This window comes from Hibiscus syriacus, unplaced genomic scaffold, assembly GCF_006381635.1.
Source record: "Hibiscus syriacus cultivar Baekdansim isolate YM2019G1 unplaced genomic scaffold, ASM638163v2 tig00110114_pilon, whole genome shotgun sequence".
NCBI classification, from domain to species: domain Eukaryota; kingdom Viridiplantae; phylum Streptophyta; class Magnoliopsida; order Malvales; family Malvaceae; genus Hibiscus; species Hibiscus syriacus.
In genome coordinates, this window is record NW_024062594.1 from 3,044,508 (window position 1) to 3,061,343 (window position 16,836).

Sequence of the window (16,836 nt, forward strand, 5' to 3'; positions counted from 1 at the left end):
GTGTTGACAGCTGCCCCTCTTTGCCCATAATCATGTAACGGGGATAGGGCAAAGATTAAAAGACACACTTTTCGTTCGGTGGAGTTGAAAATTGACTCTGATGTTTCAATAACTCCCTGTCGAATTGAGTTACGTATGACTCCTCCATCCTGAAGCCGAGTTCATCTTGAAATGATATGAAATTGAAGCCGTAGTTCGGAATTTGAATCAGCACGTGGCTTCTCGTTACCCTTCGGTCTTCTTCTCGTTGCCCTTCGGTCTTCTTCTCGGTTTAAAGACCTTGGATCGGAAATGAACTCAGAAATCTTCATTGACAGATAGTTTTTTCTTGACTTAAGCTATGCTGCTTGAAAATGGTTGCTTGTCACTAAGGCACGACTAACCCAGGTCCTATTCTCGACTTGAAAACCTCGACTGCAACCAGAAAGTAGTGCGATTGATGTGTCATCGAGCTGAATGGAATCGAACTCGACAATTTTGATGGCATATAACCCTTCTAGCCTTGAGTTATACTGTAAATGATGTGCCTTGGAGCTGAGCGTAGTCGAACTCGAAGGTCTTTGTTGACAGACAATCCTTCTTTGAGTTGGATATCATTCGTCGTGAAGTTGAAATCCAATCTAAAGATGGATGATGCTTGTGTGCACGATTCCCTTCATCGTGAAGTTGAAACCGTGGGTGGCCCCTTCGTCGTGAAGTTGAGCCTGGAATTGGATATCATTCGTCGTGAAGTTGAAATCCAAGTAAGTAGGATTGTTCCGAGTCCAATATCCTCCGTCGTGAAGTTGAAATTGGCTCTGGAATCGGGAAATTGTTTGTTGACAACCAGCCGTCCCTTCGTTGTGAAGTTGAACTTGTGTTGTCTCGAGTCCAATATCCTTCGTTGTGAAGTTGAAATTGGCTCCGAAATTGGGAAATTGTTTGTTGACAACCAGCGGTCCCTTCGTTTTGAAGTTGAACTTGCATCGTCTCGAGTCCAATATCCTTCGCTGTGAAGTTGAAATTGGCTCTGAAATTTGGAAGTTGTTTGTTGACAACCAGCGGTCCCTTCATCGTGAAGTTGAACTTGCGTTGTCTGGAGTCCAATATCATTCGTTGTGAAGTTGAAATTGGCTCTGAAATTGAGAAGTTGTTTATTGACAACCAGCGGTCCCTTCGTCGTGAAGTTGAACTTGCGTTGTCTGGAGTCCAATATCCTTCGCTGTGAAGTTGAAATTGGCTCCGAAATTGGGAAATTGTTTGTTGACAACCATCGGTCCCTTCGTTGTGAAGTTGAACTTGCGTTATATGGAGTTCAATATCCTTCGTTGTGAAGTTGAAATTGGCTCTGAAATTGAGAAGTTGTTTGTTGACAACCAGCGGTCCCTTCGTCGTGAAGTTGAACTTGCGTTGTCTGGAGTCCAATATCCTTCGCTGTGAAGTTGAAATTGGCTCCGAAATTGGGAAATTATTTGTTGACAACCAGCGGTCCCTTCGTCGTGAAGTTGGACTTACGTTGTCTGGAGTCCAATATCTTTCGCTGTGAAGTTAAAATTGGCTCTGAAATTGGGAAGTTGTTTGTTGACAACCAGCGGTCCCTTCGTCGTGAAGTTGAACTTGCGTTGTCTCGAGTCCAATATCCTTCGCTGTGAAGTTGAAATTGGCTATGAAATTGAGAAGTTATTTGTTGACAGTCAGCCGCCCCTTCGCTGTGAAGTTGAGCTTGTGCTGTCTCAAGTCCAATATCTTTCGCTGTGAAGTTGAAATTGACTCTGAAATTGGGAAATTGTTTATTGACAACCAACTGTCCCTTCGTCATGAAGTTGAACTTGTGTTGTCTTGAGAGAAACTATCTCAAGGGAGACAAAATTTTTTTCAAGGAAGACTGTCTCAAGGGAGACGAAATTTGTTTCAAAGAAAAACTATCTCAAGCGAGATAAAATCTTGTTTTAAATGAGACTGTCTCAAGCGAGACAAAATTTATATTGGAAATGTCGAATCTGAAGATGAATGTCAATCTTTCAATCTGTCGAGTTGGTTGAAGTGTAGCTTCTTGCTGCTGAGTTAAGTAACCAACATCAATCTTTAAAGGTGCTTTTGAATCGAGTATCTTTCGTCTTGAAGTCGAAACTTGACTCTAAAAGCTATAAAAAATTATGTATGTGGGAAAAATGATAGATATGATGCTCTTAAATGTATGCATAAGATGCATGTAACATGAATTGGTTTTGTTTTATCTTTTGAAAAAGGTCTGAAAATTCGTATTAGGATGTTAAACCCCCAAAGATGCCCCAACATCAAAAAATGTCCCAATATTTGATGTTTAATCTTCAAAGATGCCCCAAATGTTCCTCATTTCTTGCTTCAGCATTGATTCTGAGCATGAGTTTTGTGTCTAAGAGTCACATGTCATTTACCAAGATTCACTCTAGAGAGACTGTCTTGTTTGAAAAAAAAAAATTCTTTCTCTTTTATTTTCAAAGTTTTGAAAATATCAAAAGAAGAGTTTTGAAAGATGTTTAATCCAAAGTTTTGAAAATATTGTCACTTTCATGGTTTTACAATTGAGATGAATCATAAAACTAGAGTTCATCGGATATCAAAGAATTAATTACAATGTTAATCATTCAATAAATTATAGCTATTTGACAAGTGCCAAGATCAAAGCTATCTTTGGGAAATGGTTAAGTAAAGAAAGGATAAAAAAGTCTCAGGTTATTGTGTTTGGTCAAAGGTTTGGCATTTGATGCTCAAATGTTTGGTATTTGATGTTCAAAGGTTTGTCATTTGATGCTCAAAGGTTTGATGGGGTCGCTTGCATGTTCCTCTACTGGAAGTGTTCTCCGACTGCCAGCTTTCATGGTCACACTCGGATTGTGCGATATCGTATCAAGGAATTTGTGTGATCGCCTCAGTTACACAATTTTTATATTTAAGCTGTTTTTTCAGGTTTTCAACTCGAACCCTCCTTTGGTTTCAAGACGTTATTCAGGATTTACTTCTTGAACCCCCCTTTGTTATTTTTCTCTACCATACATTAATTACATTGTTTTTTGGAAATAAAGATTAATCCTGATGGGCGGGATGAAATCTGAAGATAGTCTCTTCTGTTTAGAAATCCATGTATGATTAGAAGGGACTTTTAAGGCACGTAATATAGGCCAGGGTTCATGGTTATGAAAGAAAAGGATAAATAGGCCCAAACAAGTGTTTCAGGGTGTTGAACCAAGGATCAATTCATTCTGATGCCTTCAATCATGTCTTGCTCAAAATGTCTCTCTCTTGATGCTCTATGATCTTCGAGTGAAGTGATTGAGTGATTCGGGAATGTTTGTGCTTGATCAATCTCATAATTTGAAGCTTGATGCGCCAGTTGTCTTCAGGGAATCTTTGCATGTGCTTTTTTGTCCCTTTTTCTTTTTGATTTTTGTTCTTTCTTTTTTCTTTTGTTTTCTTCTTCTTTGCTTCTTTTCTTTTTTGTTTTTTTTTTCTTTTTGTTCTGATTGAATCTTCGCACTTGGCATTTGGTTCACCTTTTTGTATCTCATCTGAATCAATATTTTTGCTCATGTGAGCATATTTCTTCCACCTTGCCCCCTAGTGTGGAGGGTGATCCTTGGTTAGGGTTGAATTAGAAGAAAAATACTACAGGCTCAAAAGGGGACACAAGGGATATATTTTTTCTCCTGTTGTGAAGGGATAAAGAAAGAAAGTCATTCATCATTTCATACATGTAAATCTTCATAGAAGAGGTATCCCCCGGGGGATAGATTTTCAAGATTAATTTTATTCACATGAAAACAGTGTAATTAATGCATGATAGAATTATTTAGAATGAATTTTTTTTTTTTTTTCCAGATTTCTCAATGTTCAGGCTCCCCGCAAGATGCTCCAAGTTGGTTCTTTAGAAGAATGCTCATGTTAAAATGAACAACTCAATGCCTTGGGTTTTAATGGTAATAAAGGTTATTTTTTAGTCTAAAAAAGACAGTGGCATGATCTTATTGACTCAAAGAAAGGTATGAGTGTATCAAAAAGATAAAGACAATGTTCAAGAATTTCAAAAGGAGGTAATGTCAAAATTTTGTCTTTTGGTAATGACCACGAGTTGTTTTGGGCAAAGAATCAAGATATTTTATTTTGGGGTTTGAGACAGGGTAAGAAAGGTCTAATATTTCCATATGTCAAAAATCTATAATTCTTGAAGAATTAAAAGAATCATTAATTCATTTAATATTCGAAGAACTAAAGATTAAAATTTGTTCAATTGCTCCACCTTAGAAAGCAACATTCAATCATTTAAAAGATTAAGCAAACATGAAAGATCAAAGACGTGTTCAAACAAAACAATCCTCTAAGTGCAAATGGTATATGCCATGCCCCTTCTTCGGCAAGTGCCTTACAATTTTCAGATGAATGTTTGGGGCTTCTTTTGTGGCAACTGCAAACAGCTTCAACATCGTAGTCCTTAAGATATGTGGACTATTTTTTTAGATCATCCTGGCAGGCTTTGTCCTACAATCAGCTGATCAGGTTCCCACTGTATTGATTTCAGTTTTTTCTTTAATTGTTAAAATCTTGCTTCAATGTGGTGTCATGTGGTTAATACTACTTCATCGAATCCTCCATGACTTAATTTCATGTTAGTGAAAATGCTTAAAAATGTAGATGAAGATACAAAAATGTAAAAATGCAAGAATGCATGAAATGTTCGAGGCATTAATCCAGAAAAGTGTCTATTATTATAAATAATCTTTACTTAGACAAAGATGTTTTATCTTGTAAGAGACGTAAAAATAATCAAAGGTACATTCGGACTAAATCCTCTAGACCCTGAATAGCTTCTAATATGTTGACAAGTCTTTTGTCTTCATCTGTCACTGGTTGTATGCCTTGTCGGACCATTCCAGCTTCCCTTGCCAGGCCGTGTAGATGACGAGCTGCCTTCTGTACTTGATCCAGGAAGTCTCGGATGACTGCGTCTCTAGCCTTCACCCTTTGTTGTGTTTGCTCCTAACGGAAATGCCACTGTAAACATCCGTCGAAGGGCACTATCTGAAGCTTGCTTGCTTGCTTCTTGAACCCATCTATAATAGCTTCTAACTCAGCTAGTGTTTTGCCATCTCTCTCATGTTGTTTCTCCAGATCAGCCATCCGGATTCTCAAGCATTAGTTTTGATGCTGACTGCCTGCTAAGCGCCTCTGGGCAGTCTTCATCTGTTCCTTCCAAGCTCTCTCATTCCAGTATTTAGAAGCCACTTTCAACTTGGAGTTATCCTTAACTTTATCTTGATACCCCTTTCTCAAGTCTTCGAGCTCTAAACGGACTCTTTTTTGTTCTCTTTCTAGTTTGTATGCTCGATCTTTCTGAGAGTTGACATCTAAATTCCACTGATAGCGCTCAGCCTCAAGTTTCTTTATCCTCTTCCCCAACTCATTGTTCACAGCTTCAAACTCTGTTTTGGTTATCTCAAGTCCAGAAGGGACATGCCTGAGATGCTCCTCCATAGTCCGTGTGTCCTCACAGTTTGGCACCGGGGTGTTGTCGTTTTTTCACAATCTTCGCCACTCTAAATAGTCTGGGGTAAGCATGTCTTTAGCAGCCACAATATCCATCCGTAACACTTTCTTCCATGAATCGACAATCTCTTTGATCATCTTCTTATAACTGTCACCGTGATACTCAAACTCTGATTTAGCTAGTCGGCATGTTGCTGGGACAAACTGACGTGCCCCATAATGTCTAAGTGCTAATAATGGAGCATACCCAACTGTATCCCAAAGTTCAGATAAGGTCATAGTGTCAGAGTCCCCACATTGGAAAAGAACGTCATTGAGGAACAACCAGGGGCTCTCCAAGTAATATCTCGGTCTTGATAGATGAGTGAAGACTTTCATCCACTTCTCTTTTGAAGTTCCTTCATGCCATTTCATGGTGATGAACTCTCTCAAAGGTGAATACGTAGTGCTAAATCGGTGGTAGGCAACCCCATTATTCTTCCAGAAGTGACTGTGAATCCAGACTTGAATGAGCTGAACACATCCAATGAATCTACCTCCGCCAACTCTTCGGCAATGGTTGAGAGACCGAAAGGTCTCGGCTAAGATGGTTGGTGCTGGGTTGACCCGTTTCGAAAGTTGCTCAAATAGTTCCACCACGGCTGTGTCAATGCATCCCAAAATCTTTGGAAAGATGATCAAGCCATACATACCTAGTGCAAAAAAGGTCTATAGTCTTCCATTCATCAGGGTGGTCATTCATTAGTTTCCTTATGTGGAACCACTCAATTTCCTGCCTGTTACCTTTGTTTCGGAGTCGGTCAGTCACCCACTTTTCATCAACTCCTACAATCTTAGCCAGTCTGTTCTTGAAAGACTGACTCTTGATGTGTTTGATGTAGGCTCGCTCCAGTTTAATACTTTCACAGTGCAATAGTGTAGTATACTCCTCGATGGTAGGTACCATGTCCTCCTGGTTAAAAGTGAAGCAACTGTATCCCGGGTTCCAGAATCGAACCAAGGCTCTGATTAAGGGCTCATCGGTCTTAACATGAAGCAAAAGTGCAATGTCACCATATCGCTGACTGAACTTCTGTTTCCAATCATTCTTCCAACTGTCCCAGATGTCCCGAAGCTCTTGCACGTCGTTCTGCTTTAGGCTAATAGAGGCGTAGCTAACCAGTTCTGACACATAGCTTCCTTGAAGACTGTCTCCCTTTTCCTTCTAAGTCTTCTCGGACCATAGTCGTACCTCGAGATTTTTAATCTCTTGTATTACAACACCTTTATCCATTAATTCAGATTATTTTGTGTAACAAATACCTTTTTAGGGATCGATGGCCTCTTGTTATGAAGCAAATGATGAAAACAAAATAAAAGAGGACAAAATAAAAAAATTAGTGAGGTAAATCAAAATAATAAAATGAAAAATCCTACCCCACATGATATCTACCCGAACATGCTTTGTATTCCTACTCGGACATGATCTCTATCCCACATGCTAATTTCAAACAAATCCTAACCGCATATTTGTCTAGTTCGCATGCTTTGAACATAAAGTAAATCATGAAATAATTCTGGCATCCTAGGGTTTGAAATGAGGTTTTGGGGTAGGCTCTAATTCTTCAAAGTCTCCCGGTTTAGGTGCTAAAAAAACGGTACTCGAATTCTCCTTGCTGGTGCCCCTTGGGCTTGCCAGACCCTTAGTCCTAAACCTATCACAGGCTTGTGTGGACTAAGTTAAACTCGAGAGGACACATTCCCTTATGTCTATGTGGAGAATAAATTCACACGAAGACATAAGGTATATGAATCCCGAAGGCTACTTGCTAGGCATATGCGGTGAATAAATTCACACGAATGCATCGCTTTCACCCCCACTTAAAACAGGTTCGGAGCTCGGGTTTAGAGCCTTAGATGAAAAAAGACTTTAAGGGCTGAAATCATTGAGAAAATGGTTAGTACAACTATTTACTCGAAAAAATATAATCAAAAGTAAGCAATAAGGATCGAAATGTTACCTTAAAATTTAAACTTACCCTTTTCGTTAAAAAGACAACTGAAAATTACCTTAGCCTAACTCACTTGAGCATCCCCAGCAGAGTCGCCAAGCTGTCGCAACCGTCTTTCAGTTGGGCCCCGGGATTGGGCTTTGACTTGAAAAATGTGGATTGGGAGTCGCCACCGATTATTTATTTAAAAATAAATGGGTTGATTGGATACCCTATTTCTTACCTGATATGTGTCTTACCAGAAATATGTCGGGCTCAGGAGTCGGTTACGGTCAATGAAGGATTAGCACCCTTGAACCGCCCTTTCGGTACTACGTAATTTCCAGTTGTCTTAATTAAGAAAATTGTAATTTTAAATTAAAAGGTAAAATTTGATCATGAATTACTTACCTCTGATTAATTGACGAAAATACCCTTAAAAAGTCATAGATGTGTTAGAGGGAAAAATGAATAAATGAAAAAATGAAGAATAAAATAAGTAAAAAAAATAAAAGGAAAAATAATAAATAAATAAATGAAATATTAAATATATATATATATAAATGAGTAAAATAGAAAAATAATAATCATAACAATAATAATATTAATATAAAAATATAATATAATATAAAAAAAACCAAAAACAAAAATAAATAAATATAAACCAAATATAAAAGTATACATATAATGATAATTGACTTATAAATAAACTATTAAAAACATACATATACGTATAATGATAAAGTAAAAAACTAAATAATATATATATATACATATATATATATATATATAATAATACGCTTATAAGTAAAATATTTTAAAAAAGTATATATATATATATATAAATAATAATATAGTATTAAAAAAAACCAAATGAATATAAATAAATAAAAATATATGTATATATAATAATATATATAGTGTAAAAAAATCAATTGAAAATCATTTAAAAAAACATACGTATATATATTTATATAATGACAATAATGTAAATAATAATAAATAAAATATCTATACAATAAATAAAGGATTAATATAAAGAAAAATAAAGATTGGGGCCAAATTGAAAGACAATTAACGTTGATATTACGCATTAGGGGGATAAAAAATGAACACGCCTCAGGGTAGATCTAGGTTCGAAACTTCGAAACCCCACCCATTTTTGGTCATCGGCGCAACCCACGTTTTGGGTTATTCGAACCAAATCTCAAAAAAATAACGTGCACATGTGAGAAATGAACGAATAAAAAAAAAAGCTACCTTTTATTTCCTTTTCGAATCGTTTACAATAGCTTTGCCTTTGTATTTTCCGTGTTTTCCTCTGTATTTTGTCTGTAAATCGTGTGTTACAATAGTGAGTTACAATGGCTATTTATAGTGCTTGTGGATCCTATATTTAGGAGTTTAAATCATAGTAGAACTCTATCCTATTTTTAGGAGTTTGAATCCTAGCAAAATTATATCCTATTTTTAGGAGTTTGAATTCTAGTAGGACGAAAAGGTGTGTTGACACACATTTTTTGTCGTGCCTATATGTTTCTCGAATATCCATATCACAATGAATTCGAGTGGATTTTAGACGACCACGCTCTCTCAATAAACTCGGATTTGGTACAATCGGAACCCAATTCTGAACCTCATCAGGGTCTTTGTCATTACCTATGGGGGGAACTCAAATTCGTATACCTTAAAAACTTCTGATAGTAGGTATACGGGATCCACAAAATAGTTATAGTCTTGACAAGTATGCGAGCAAGTTGCTATCACATGACATCATGGATACTTCAGAGCTTGAAAAAACCCGCAGTCGCACATTATGTCTCGTAGATTTACTCTTAACGACACAACTTCAATCCCTTGAAGAGGTCGCGATAACTCTGTGACACGAAATAATGCATGTGTTCTAGAGAAGCTTGTTACAGACATTCCATTTGATGCATCAAATTTTTTTGTAGATCTGCAACTAATTTAGGGTGATAGACATGATCGCCTTACATTTAGGTTTGAGTTTGTCCCCCGAGCTTCGCAAAAAGCACCCCCAAATGAAAATATGTAGTTTTTACCAAAGCCGCTACAGGTGAGTAACGTGCACCCTTTAATGTCGAATTGATTGTCTCAGCCAAATTGGTCGTCATGTGTCCATATCGATATCCACCATCATATGCGTTTGTTCACATTTCTTTATCGATGAGGCTGATGTAATCGTATCATTCTTCGTTCTTCGCCCGCAAATCTTGAAGCATTGATTCAAATGTTTGAGGAAGTAGTTCGTAACCTTATCAAAAAATGTAGAACTTACTAACTTTGTTTCTTTGCAAAATGAAAATGATCGAAAGAAAACAAACTACATCAGTTTCACTTACCCATTGGCACAAGTAATTTACGCTCATCATTCTTCTTGTACCTTCCATGGTAGTTCGCAACAATGTGTCGGATACAATATCTATGTTGGACAAAGGGTGGTTGCCACATTAGATCCAAAAACTCCATTGTTGCTTTGATCCCAGCTCCGCAATCTGAAATGACACAGATTTTTTCCCTCGTGATAACATGTGAACGTAAGTTTCGGAGGAAAAAAGCCCAAGAATCTATATCTTCTCCTTCAATAAGAGCAAAAGCAACTGGAAGAATGTTGCGATTACCATCTTGGACAACTGCCAACAATAAAACTTGATTGTATTTTCCATACAAGAAAGTCCCGTCGATTTGGATCACAAGCTTGCAGTATTTGACAACATTAACGAACTGTGGGTAAGTCCAAAAAACCCGGTAGAATTGACATCGATCGCAAAGAACTCGATCATTATGGTATGCATAGGAGGTTTCGAAGTCCACAATTGTCATAGGATTCAACCTCTACACCAGCCTAAGCCAACTTGGAAGTTCGTTGTAAGATGCATCTCATTCGTCATGAAGTTTGACAATGACATTTTGTTTTGCGAACCAAGTTTTTTTTATAGGAGACAGTGTACCCATACTGCGATTGTATAGTTGAAATCAATACAACAACAGCTATATGAGAGCTTGCTTTTACCATGGGCATGATGGCTTGACAAATCACTTCAGAGTCTAAGTTGGGATGATCTTGGTTGATTCCTCCAGCACAACATGTGTGAGGACCGTTGTATACTGTTAGTTCTCATCTATTATTTTTCCTCTTCCTCTTCGATACGCGAATCATCCAATTTCATCCGTTTTCACGTCGGGCACAGTGGTATACATATTTTTCTGTCGTGGAGCAGTCAACTCTGGATTGAACAAAATTATGAATATTGTAATTTTTTGTAACCATCATCGCTTCTTCTTTGCTTGAAAACTCAATTCCTAAATATAACTCACCATTATTTATTGATGAGTAATATCTATAGTTACCAAGATGAGGCATATCCGTAAATTCTGACTCGTACATTGCACCATAATCAGCTTCATACATGTGCGCTTGAGGGTCAGTTTGTGCCACATTTGAGAGAACTTTGTCTATATCATCGAAGTTGAATTGTGGTGATTATGGGTGCATGAATAGTACAGTCTCAGCGCCATCCGCACCTGGCTCACGAAGCGGTTCTTCTAGTGGAGATGATGGTTCCTCCATGCTCTCTACATTTAGGTCGAAGAACCTACTACTTGCATGTCTTCCCCTTGAACTAGAAGGCATATCGACATTGAGATCGAAAAAGCTCGCAGTCGAATGCCTCCCCCTTGAGCTTGAAGCCATCATGTCAAGTGGAAACTGTACAGATTGTTGCGTCGATGGCATCTCCATATTAAGGTCAAAGAAATTAGCATATGAATGCATTCCCCTTGAACTGGACGTGATGTTGCCATACGGATTGTTCGTGGACACACTTCAGTACATATCGTAAAGAGTTACTGATGAATGTCTCCATTGAAGTTGATGTGACGACATCATGATGTGGATTTCCCATTATTACATTAAAATCATTACAAATTACTGTAGTCGGACTATTAACTTGATCAAATTGTTCATCCAGCTCATAGTGGGAACTTAATGACTTACCTCGAACAGCACGCACTTAAATAAACTTTGTAAAGATCTCAATATCGACGTCTGAATAATTACTTTGAGAATCAATCATCATTTCAAAATCATCATTGTTCGATAGTTCGAACGCTGTATAAGTTAATGACAACAATGATGTTGGAAATCTGTACTGCAACGACGATATTCTTATACTACTTTCAACATGAATCTTCGTTATCAGTTCTTCAAGAGTTATGTTTCTCTTGAATAATATTTTAAAACACTCATTTGATACGAAAACAATGCTGATTTTATCTTCTCGAATTTCTCTATCATAATAAACAATAACCGAAAGTTGCGTCATTCTTAAAGTTTAAAAGTGCGACAATATTATATATGCAAAAAAACAACTGAAACAAACCTAATTAAATAAATAATATATGAACGAAAATATAATATAAATTTTTTATATATAAACGTAAATAATTTAAATAATATAATTTTTTATTATTACGTACACCGCAAAAATATTTCAACGTATACTCTCGCATTCCAATTTTGTAAACACAAAATTTAATTGAAAACAATTAATATAATATGTTTTTTTTCAAATAATCATATATAATTATATAAAATATTATAACAAAATTATCTTATAACGAAAGATCGAACAAACTTCTAAATCAAATATAAGAGGATTACCGGATGTTATTTACTAGTTAAAAAGATAATTGTATTAATTTCTCGATTGAGAGAAAGTTGTAAGAGAGTTTACGGGGAGATGATTATTTATAGCGGAGAGATGATGCTTTAAAATCAAATAGTACGAATAAATTATATAAAGCTCGATCGCTGTAACACCTCAATTAAAAGACGCGATCCCTATACCACATTATAAGAGACACATCTAACAATCAGATCAAACTAAAGCACACTCCAATTATGCGAAATTTTACAAAAGGAATTATATCGAAAAATATAATCTGAACGGTGACTGACAATAAAAAAAAATAGAGTGATTTATCGAGAATATCACCAAATTTTGCTCCAATTAGATTTTCCTTAAAATGAAGTGAAAAACAATAAAAAAATTAAAATAGTAATAAAAGATTCAGAAATATTCAACCATTACAAGCCAAAGGGTTAAAGGCACACTGCTTCAGCCAGATTCCGCAAGTCTGGGGATGGTTTCGAGGGATACCGCTTGCTCATTTTCCACACTGCTTTATCTCGTTATCAGAAATAAAACAGCAGAATGCAACTGTTCAGACTCTTAAATCTTCTTTTACTGATAATCCCTTTCTATAGCAACCTGCAGCAAAACAAAAGCATGAATGTTCGGGCTAATCAGCACACGGAAGTGAAGTATATATGGGGAAATAGTATTATAATTGTTATAGAAGCTAATACTAAGAGGAAGCTCCCTTCAGCCCAAGACGTGACAGATAGAACTAAACGCAGCTCCTGCATCGTTGGATCACAGACACATCCACCAGCTGGTCAGCAGTGATGAGCTTCTGAACCGACTAGTCAGCAGCCAAATTGTAGCCCTCTCGGCTGTCTCGGAATGGACTGAAGAGAGCTCCCTTCGTTTGTAAAGACCATCGCAACAAAATCACAACCCCAAATACCAACACTGCCTTGTATATATAGAGGAAATGAATTAAGAAAAGTGAGACAAAAATAAAGAAACAAAAGCTTAATTGATTCGGCAAAAGCCAAGTGATAGAATTCTATGGAAAGTTGGAAACCTTTATAGGAGAGGGAAAAGGACTGTCCGTCTAGGGTTTCTTTCAGCATGCAGAGACAAGCTAATTGCAAGCAACTATTAATACCCACAAATTATATGTTCTTTTATGTAAAAGAGAAGACCTGATAAATAAAAGAACAATAGTCGTACTCTGATAAATATCTCGTCATACAGCTGGATATATGTATGCATCTACAGTTGACATATGAACTAACATTTCTCTACCTCTGGGGGCCGAGAATCCCATTTATGCAATACGCTTCAAGCATCCGACTTTGAATATACTTTCAGTACAACTCGTTACTTGCCGGCTATTTGACCTGACACGACTATAATGAATATTTATCTCTTTGGCATCGTTTAATATATATTTCTCGAAGTGGTACCTTTTCGGTTGAGCGGACGAAAGGCGCGTCTCGGAGATGTGCTTTACCCGTGTTTTCGCTGAGTTTGATGCCACGTATGGAAGGCGCATCCCCGGGGACGCGCCTTCACTGACTCGACTGCCACGTGTGGAAAGCACATTCCCGGGAACGCGCCTTCCATTAAATGCCATAAATACCCCCATCCGTTTTCCCTAACTACCCCCTCTCGGAGATGTGCTTTACCCGTGTTTTCGCTGAGTTTGATGCCACGTATGGAAGGCGTATCCCTGGGGACGCGCCTTCACTGACTCGACTGCCACGTGTGGAAAGCACATTCCCGGGAACGCGCCTTCCATTAAATGCCATAAATACCCCCATCCGTTTTCCCTAACTACCCCCTCCTCCCCTATATAAACCCTCTCAACCCTCCCTCATTCTTCACACCAAAATCATATTCTCCTCTCTTATATAACTCAAATTCTCCAACTATTTGAGTTTTAAATTTGTTATTAGTGGTAAGAAATTTATTTTTATGTTAGTATTTTTTTAAATAATTATTATATTTTATATTAATATTTATAAATATTATTTTTTTATTAAAATAATATTTATATAATTATTATTTATTTAGAATTATTAAATTTTTTTGCTAATTATATTGTTTTGTCACAATCAACTTATCACTTCACATTTATTTAATTTATCCATAACAATTTATCTAATTTATTCAAACTTCACATAACGTTTTTGTTGAGTTAATCGATTGACTGAATCGGCCAAGAGGGGGTGAATTGGCAATAAAAATTTTGGTAGAAGCTTTTGCAGAAAATTGAAAGAAATTGCACAGCGATTTAGAGTGGTTTCGACTTTATCAACCAAAGTCTACGTCCACTACCATAGCTATCCACACTAAGAATTTTCCAACAAATTCACTAATTTGTTCTTTCTTTTGAGGCCAAGAGATACCTTACAACTCCCTCAAGAATATACCCCAATTCTTGAGACACTCTTTCTCAAAGAGAAATACAAATTTACAAACTTACAAGAAAAACCTCACAAGGCAAATATGTTTGCACAATTCTAGAACAAAGAAAGAACACTCAAGAATAAATACAATTGAGCACAATAAGTGTTCTTGAAAGCAAAATGAATATTGAATGAAAAATAGGCTTGAAATGCTCAAACTTGAGGTTTGATGCTTTCTCTTTGATTCTCTCTTGATTCTAATTGCTTGATGTTTCTTGTTGTTGATCAATGGCTTCTAAGCTTGCTTAAATACACCTTGAATCACTTCTGAACGTTGGGGATAATTAGAGAAAATAATATAGCCGTTTTAGTGTGAAACAATTAATAAACAGTTTGGAGCGTGGGGGGAATCGGTACCCCCTATGGGGAATCGGTTCTCTAAGTGTAAAATTCAAATATTTCGACCATTATACAAGGGGGGAATCGGTACCCCATGGGGGGAATCGGTTCCCTCCGAGCATACTGGAATTCTCGAAGCCAAACCATTCAGGGGGGAATCGGTACCCCCTTGGGGGGGAATCGGTTCCCTCTGAGCAATCTGGAATTTTTGGCTTCGAAATGATTCGAAATACTTTGTAAAATTATTTTGAAGTTGTTTTAAGATTAAAACTTAATTTTACACTTTGAGTAAGGATTAAAAATGATCTTTGAAAGATTTGGAGTAATGTTTTGATATTCGAATAATTCTATCAAATATACTTAGAAAATCATTTGGAAAATCTTAAAATTCATTAACTTAATTTTATATCGAAATATCAAATGTTTCAACAGTTTTAATTTAAGTTATTCTTACTTGCTGAACTTTCAAAAGAAGTTAAATTTTGGTTATATTTACCTGATATATCTAGTGTCCCCGAGGGACATGAGTGACATAATAGGGCAATGATAACATATTCTCTGACAAATAATGGAAGGCGCCCCCCGGGAACGCGCCTCATGTGAATAGTGAAATAATAGGTACTGATATATCTAGTGTCCCGAGGGACTGATGACGTAATAGGGCAATGATAACATATTCTGACAAAATAATGGAAGGCGCGCCCCCGGGAACACGCCTTCATGTGAATAGTGAAATAATAGGTACTGATATCTAGTGTCCCCGAGACATGAGTGATATAATAGGGCAATGATAATATCTCTGACAAAATATGGAAGGAGCGCCCCCGGGAATGCGCCTTCATGTGAATAGTGAAATAATAGGTACTGATATATCTAGTGTCCCCGAGGGACATGAGTGACATAATAGGGCAATGATAACATATTCTCTGATAAAATAATGGAAGACGCGCCCCCGGGAACGCGCCTTCATGTGAATAGTACTCCGATTATAGACATGTGAATAGTACTCGATTATAGACACTATTATATGCAACATATTATAAACTTTCAAACAAACTTCAGTTCACAAGCTTTCAAATTCTCAAATTCCCAAACTCTAAATTCTCAAATTCTCTGAAAATGAGTCGTCTTTCTGCTGTTGTTTTGTATGATGGAGAAATTAAGGAAGCTGAGAGGGGGTTGTTTTTGAGTCAGATCATTATATCCCCTTAACCTTGAAGAGAAACATCACAATTGAGGAGTTAATCACAAAAATTCGTTAAAATTCGTGTAGCAGGCCAGAAGACTATATTCACTTCAGTACAGATTTCCTACTGAACTTTTTCCGCTCACGTATACATCATTTCAACTTTCAACGATGATGATGTTTCTATGATGGTTGATGCTATGGGGAGTTCACAATCTTTTATTGAAATGTATGCCACTTTATTGAGGTTCGTGCAACTCGTGGTCTCTCATATTCCTCTCACTTTGGCATTGCATATCAAACTGATCAAGTTGATAGCCCGACACAACTGATCTATAATGATTTCACATCATTAATGGAGGATCCAACGCCAGATACCATGCCCTCAAGTTCAATAGGAAGGCATTCATATGCAACTGCTTATGATCTCAACCCACGTGGCTTCACCAATAATCCATATGGCAACATCTCTTCTACTTCAAGGGGCAGACATTCATTTGCTAATGTTTTCGACTTACATATGGAAATGCCAACGAGACGACAGTCTATTCACATCCCACATGATACAATGGCCTCAAGTTCAAGGGGAGGACACGCAAGCGGGAACTTATTTGACCTCAACATTGGATTATCGGAGGAACCCTCATCTCCACCAGAAGAACCTCTTCGGGAGCCAGGTGTAGATGGTGCTGAAACGGGATTATTCGTTGAACCTGACT